Source organism: Citrus clementina, unplaced genomic scaffold (genome assembly GCF_000493195.1).
Source record: "Citrus clementina cultivar Clemenules unplaced genomic scaffold, Citrus_clementina_v1.0 scaffold_3, whole genome shotgun sequence".
In the NCBI taxonomy this organism is placed as follows: Eukaryota; Viridiplantae; Streptophyta; class Magnoliopsida; order Sapindales; family Rutaceae; genus Citrus; species Citrus x clementina.
The window spans coordinates 28709437-28716825 of NW_006262339.1; positions in this window are offsets into that span (position 1 = coordinate 28709437).

Here is a 7389-nt window from a genome sequence, read left to right on the forward strand (position 1 = left end):
TTTCATAAGAAAATCTTCAAAACTGTTCAAAAAACCTTTTAAATTTTTGTTATAAAAAAAAAAAAAAACCGATTAAAAAATTTTTAAAATGCTTTTTTTTTTAAAAAAAAAAAAGAAGCCTATCCTCTTTTTTAGAGGGCGTTTTTCCGTTTCTGGAAAAAAACCAGAGGAAGATGTGAGCCACAGTCGCAACTACCTGTAAATATCCTTTTACTTTATTGTTATTTTATTTCACTATTGTCTTATTGTTTGCATTATTGTCTTTAATAATTTTATTACCGTTTGCTTTTTCCTTTTTACTGTTTTCTTTTTGACTTGCGAGCCACGTGCTTTACGCGTTATTTGACACTGACATATTACCTCATACACAACCATGACCCACTATCACCAAGACTCTTAAATGTGATTTCTTTTTTGTCAAGCACTCACAAATTGTTTTTGAGAAGTATCACAATGTCAGCTACTCCCAATAGACAATTCAAGAACATTTGTGTGCTTTCTGGATTTACATATGGCAAACATAAAGAGTTCGTTGAGGCAGCCATAGATCTTGGTCGAAGCATAGCAGTGAGAAAATTACACTTGGTGTATGGAGGAGGTAATCGAGGGTTATCAAAAATGGTCTCAGAAGCAGCTTTTATCAGAGGAAGTCAAGTGTTAGGCATCATCCCAAGAGTCCTAAAACCATTGGGCAGTTCGTCTGACTCATCAACTGGAGAAGAGTTAGTCGTCTTAGGTATGCAGGAAAGAATAACTGAAATGCTTAATTATGCTGATGCTTTTATTTTCCTCCCAGGAGATCTTGCAACACTAGAGGCACTTATCACACTAGCATCTTGGGCCCATCTGCACATCCACCAGAAACCCATCGGTTTGCTAAATGTCAATAACTTTTATGATGGCTTTATCGCATTTCTTAACCATGCAATAAAAAACTATTTCATTCCCGCTAATGTGAAAAAACTCTTTATTTGTGCTCACACTGCTAATGAGCTACTGGATCTATTACAAGCTTATAGACCGGAGCCAGACCCCTGGACCTTTGTGTTGGAGCGTCCAAATAATGATGGTAACAGTAGCAGCAGTAAGAAGTACAAATTAGATTTAACTCTCCGCCTGTAAATATTTTCTTCTGTGTTGCACCACCCAGGTGATGTCTTCTAAACTCTACTTCTTTCATTTCAAACATTGAGGACAATGTTTCGTTCTGGTTGGGGGGAGGGAATAGTCGACAATTATGAAATTTTGGTTAAGTTTTTACTAATTTTTTGTTGTAAAAACTAACTGTTGCTAACTTTTTGTGTTGAAGATGGCTGAATATGGAGTGTAGTGACTCTAGAAACGCATCTTCATCGTTTAAAAAAAATTAAAAAAAAAAACTTTAAAAAAAAAATTAAGACATTTTCTTTTTTTCTTTATTATGTGTTTATGTTTATTTTTCTTCTTTTTAATTTATCCTCTATAAAAATGCATTTTCCAACTTTTGAGTCGAAGATGGCTGAATATGGAGTGTAGTTCCTCTAGAAACGCATCTTCTTTAAAAAAAATAATAAAAAAATCATTTTCTTTTCTATCATTTTAAATGTAACTTTTCTAAATTAATTTTTCTACATCATTTTCACATTTCTGCATGCATATTTTTTTTTTTTTATGTTTAGAATAGGTTGGGGGGTAGAATGTTTTTAAAAAAAAAAAAAATTTTGATTTGTTTTAACATTGGGTGACATGATTAATTTAAATTTTAGTATTTGTATTATCTTTGGTCTTAAGTGATGTTACATTATGTTTGCTACTCTACATGTTGATGTTGGAGACATATATGAGTTGCTTGAAGGAATGAACATGTCATAATAAGTACCAAGTGAGTTTTTGAGCCTATCATTTTTCTTGGAGAGTAACCCTTTTGCCCATTCTTTATACAGCTTAACAGTTTATTATTGTATACACGATCTCTAGATTTCTTTTGAGTTAACCCTTAATAAAAAAAAAAAAAAAGTGTGTTGCTACATTTGGAGGCCCATCTAACTAGTAGATATGGAAGGTTATTCAGAGCCCTAAAAGACGATGGAAAGGCCATCTTTGATCCGTTTGAGCCTTTCTAGCCATCCCTTTTATTAAATATCCATAGTTAACCCTTTTGAGCCTTTAAAAAAAAAAAAAAAAACATTTTCTTTGTCAACTTATCATCTTGACCCACTCCGATTTGGAGTATTACCCGATGTCTTATAAGTTCCATCACCTATTTATGTTTGAGAAAATGTAAATAATTATTTTGTTCAGTGAAGTTATGCCAAATAAAAGCAAAAAACAAAAAAAACAAAAAAACAAAAAAACAAAAAAACAAAAAAACAAAAACAAAAACAAAAGTTGTTGTTTCAAAAGAATAAAAATAGGTGAAATCCACCTTGCAACTTCCAAAAAAAAAAAAAAAAAATCTCTGCATTTTTCTCAAACATATACTTTGTTTTCCTTATTTCCCTTCTTTGTTAACCATGTCCCTAGCCTACGTTACGTCCTAATAAAAGTCCTTCTTGATTTTAGGGAACTATAGTCCGAAGAAGAAGCTAGTTATATGGGCTAAAAAGATGTAGTGATGCATAATTAAAAAAAAAAAAAGATAAATAAAGTGGGTTGACTAACATTTTATTTGACTTGAGATCGTATTATTTCTAAGCTGAGGGCATATTTATTTCATCTTGGTGAGAGCATGTGATATCACTTCTTTATTATTTTCTCTCTCAATTACCATTCATTGGAGTGACTATTTTTATTGGGATTAATTTATTTGTGAGAGTGTCACTACTTCCAGTGAGATTTTGGGGTTTGACATGTCATTCTTGAGAGTAGCTAAAACAAAGTCTACTGGGCTAATTCATGTGGATGGTTGATGTGGGTGTGATGTTGCTTTAGACTGGAGATAATGCTTATACTTTTATTTGATTGCTATCATTAATCTGATGGAATAAATACGAGTGTTTCTATTAAAAAAATATATATATATATATATATTGAATTTGAATTTTGTTTTCGCTTTATTTGCTAGGGACTAGCAATAAGCTGGTTGGGGGGTGTGTTGAGTGTTAGAAAATGCATATTTATAAAGGAGAAAACCGTCATTTTACATTTTAAGTCTTACTAACAACCCTTACTTTTATATATTTAACCTTCTTGTGATTTAATTACATGTGTTTTATTTTAATTAAGTATTTTATGTATTTTAGGGGCATTATAGTCATTTCACAATAAAGGAGAGATCAGACGGCAAAACGGACATCACTTTTGAACTCAGGACGGTCGAAAACCTTAGGAGGAGCATAAAAGGAAAAATGGCACTATTCACATGTACGGTACTATTCACGTGTATGGTACTGTATACGTTACTGTTCACGACACTGTTCACATAAACGGATGATGACGTGGCATTGACCGATGATGTGGCATTGACTGATGAGGTGTCACGATCCTGTTGGACTAAAATTCTTATGTACTGTTGATGGTGACGTGGCAGCGTACGGTGCATGCATCACACAGGATTATTTTCAACCAAACCGCGTTACTGTTCATCCGGGTCAAACCGCGTTACTGTTCAAAGTCGGGTCAAACCGTGTTACTGTTCATCCGCGTGGTCAAACCGTGGACTGTTGACTGATGACGTGGCGCAATCCTGAGCGTCCAAACTGTTTTTAATCCGATGGCCATGATTTACTCCATGTATCTATAAAAAGGGGGCATCCCCCCCCTAATTTGATATCTCTGAATCCATTTTTGGGATCCATTTTCTGTAATTCCCTCTCCATCTTGTATTTTCTTCGTATTTTAATAAATTCCTATTTTGCCCCTAGTTCAACTATGAGTGGCTAATTTTCTTTCAAGCTTGGGTTGAAGGTGAAGTCTCAACATGTGTCATGGGCTTAATTTGGTAAATTTATTTTCTCTTCCCCTCTAATTTTTGTGGATGTTTTGACTTCTCGTCGACAAATAATAATAGTCTTGTCTAGATACCGCCTTGGTTACACCGGCTCTCTAGTATAAGGTTATTATTATTTGGCACGATAAGCCCTTAGCACCATATTGATTAGAGCGTGGTTCATGAGGTGTGGATTCCCCCCTCATGATTTAATTGGCATTAATACGGATTATTTAGCCCATGATGCATGTTGATACGGATCCAGATACCCAAGTACGTCAATTTAATAGATTTTCTCTTCAATTTATTCTCTCCATTGCAATTCCAATTTTAGAATTTATTCTCACCATTTTAATTTAAGTATTAGCTTATTCCAAATCATTTCCCCCATAAATCCAACTACCCATTTACAAAATTAATTCTATATATAATTAAAATCCACCTCCTCGTGGGATCGACACTCGTCACCATTAGTCTATACTACAATAGATTCGTGCGCTTGCGAGTACATTAAAATTTGCACAACAGCATTTCGTGTCTTTGAGTTATGTTTCCTGTCTTTTGGCACTAGTCACAACATTTAGCAAACTCATAAGTATCCTTAAAAACAGAAAGCTACCATTCTTGGACACTCTATGACCCAACACTATGCCTTCTTGCACCATGAAGTGGCATTTTTCCTAATTGAGTACTAAGTTAGTCATCTCACATCTTTTAAGAACTTCTTCCAAGTTGTGTAAACAATCAGTGTACGTTTCTCTAAAGACTGAGAAATCATCCATAAAGACTTCCAATGTTTGCTCCACCATATATGAGAAAATAGACATTATACATCCCTAGAAATTTACTGGAGCATTGCACATACCAAAGGGCATTCTTTTAAAGGCAAAAGTTCCATAAGGACAGGTGAATGTAGTCTTTTCCTGATCTTCTGGGGCTATAACAATTTGGTTGTAACCTAAATACCCATCTAGGAAACAATAGTATTGTTTTCTAGTAAATCTGTCCAACATTTGATCTATAAATGAAAGTGGAAGTGATCTTTCCGTGTGGCTTTGTTGAGCTTCTTGTAATCCCTACATACCCTTCATCCAGTCATTGTTCTTGTAGGATTATGTTCAATCTTTTCATTTGCTATTACTGTTATTCCTCATTTCTTTGGAACACATTGTACTAGGCTCACCCATGAACTATTTGATATCGGGTATATGATCCTAGCATCTAGCCATTTGATGATTTATTTCTTCACAACTTCCTTCATAATGGGGTTTAGCCTTCTCTGTTGCTCTACTGAATTGTTGTAGCAGTCTTCTAACAGAATTTTATGTATGCATATGGATGGGTTGATCCCTTTAATGTCTGCCATATTCCATCTAATTATTTTTCTATATTTCCTAAGCACATCTACCAGACTTCTTTTTTTATCTGCATCTAAAGAAGATGAAATGATTACAGGAAGTGTATTGTTCTCACTAAGATATGAATATTTCAAATGTGAAGGTAACAATTTTAATTCAAGAGTAAGAGATGATTCAATAGATGGTAAAGTTGTTTTTACGTGCCTGTCTGAAAGATTTAGAGGTTCGATAAATCTGCTATGTCTTTTAGATTGCCTTTCTCCTATCCAATCTATCTAGTTTGCTGCAATATTTTCTTCTTCAAAGCTTTCAAAGGTGGCAGCTTTGATAACCTCTTTACTGCAGCATCTATTTATTCTGTCTGCCACAGCAAGGTCCACAACACTTAAAAAATTACAATCTTCTGCCTTATCAGGACTCTTAATAGCTTCTAATACATTGAAGGTGACTTGTTGGTCATTCACCCTCATGGTTAGCTCTTCTTTCTGAACATCTATCACAGTCTTCCTAGTTGCCAGGAAAGGTCTTCCAAATATAATTGGCACCTCTTTATCAGTCTCAAAGTCTAGTACAATGAAATCCATTGGAAAGATGAATTTGTCAACCTTCACCAATACATCTTTAATCTTTCTTTCATGGTATGCATGAGATCTGTCAGCCAACTGCAGAGTGACTGTTGTTGGCTTGCACTCTCCTACTCCTAATTGCTTAAATAGAGATAATGACATTAGATTAATGCTGGCTCCCAAGTCACAGAGTGCTCTGCCATTGTACTTAGTTCCAATTGAACATGATATTATGAAGCTTCCTGGATCCTTCAATTTTTTAGCAATCTTACTCTGAAACAGGTGACTGCATTCCTGTGTTAAAGCAACAGTTTCAAATTCTCCCAACCTTTTTTTCTTTTTAAACATCTTTTAGAAATTTCACATAATTAGGCATTTGTTCTAATGCTTCCACAAAAGGTATGTTGATGTGTAACTTTTTTAGCACTTCTAGGAATTTGCTAAACTATTTGTCTTGTTTTTGTTTCTAGAATCTCGGTGGGAAATAATGTGGATGCCTAAATTGTTGTACAGCTTCAAGAGGTACTAATATCTGCTCCTTTGATTTATTGTAATTTGTCACCACTAGTGTTGCAACATCTTCTTCAGCAGGTATTGGGTGATTTTCTTCCAAGGTTGCTGTAGCTTGACCACTAGTGCCAGTCTCTTAATGGCTGGGTTGCTGTAACATCATTTCATCTTGAGGTGGTTCTTGTGAGGAGTTAAGTTCCAACCTCTTTTTAGTCACATCAACAACAATATCAACATTCTTCCCAGATCTTAAGTTGATTACTTTACAGTGTTCTTTACCTCTCTTCTTGGATTTTCTGTATTGCTGGGTAAACTTCCCTGAGATCTACTACTCATTACTGTGGCAAGCTGTCCAATTTGGTTTTTCAGGTTTCTCAGAAATACAGCTTGACTTTGCACAATTGCTTCATTCTTCATGATATATTCCTTAATAAGTGTTTCCAATGAGGTGATTTGATCATGGCTAGTGTGTTTTGCTCTTGATTTTACTGATGAAAACCATGTGGCTGAGCATGTCTGTTCTGTCCACTAGGTGCTGGAGCATGCTGATTTTGATTGCTCCATGAGAAATTTGGGTGTTGATTCCATCTAGGGTTGTAAGTACTTGAATATGGTTGTTCTAGGGCTGTCAGTTGAAGTTGCCCACATAGTTTACTGATGTTGGATTTCCTAGACAGTTGTCAAATACATGCTCATCACCACAATACACACAAGATAGTTCAACAACTTGCTTTACTACTGCAGAAGTAGAAGTCATGACTTTTACCATGTTTGTCAATAATGTTACTTGAACTGACAGTGCTGTAATTGCATCTATATTATGTACCCCTGCTGCTCCTCTTGCTACAGTTTTTCAGTTGATGGCCACTGGTAGTTATTGTTAGGAATTCTCTCTAAAATTTCATAAGCTTCAGTGTAAGATTTGGATAATAAGGCTTCATTTGCTGAAGCATCGACCATCAATCTTGTACTTGGTTTCAACCCATTGTAAAAGGTTTCTAGCTGTATGCAACAGGGAATGCCATGATGAGAGCATCTTCTGAGAAAC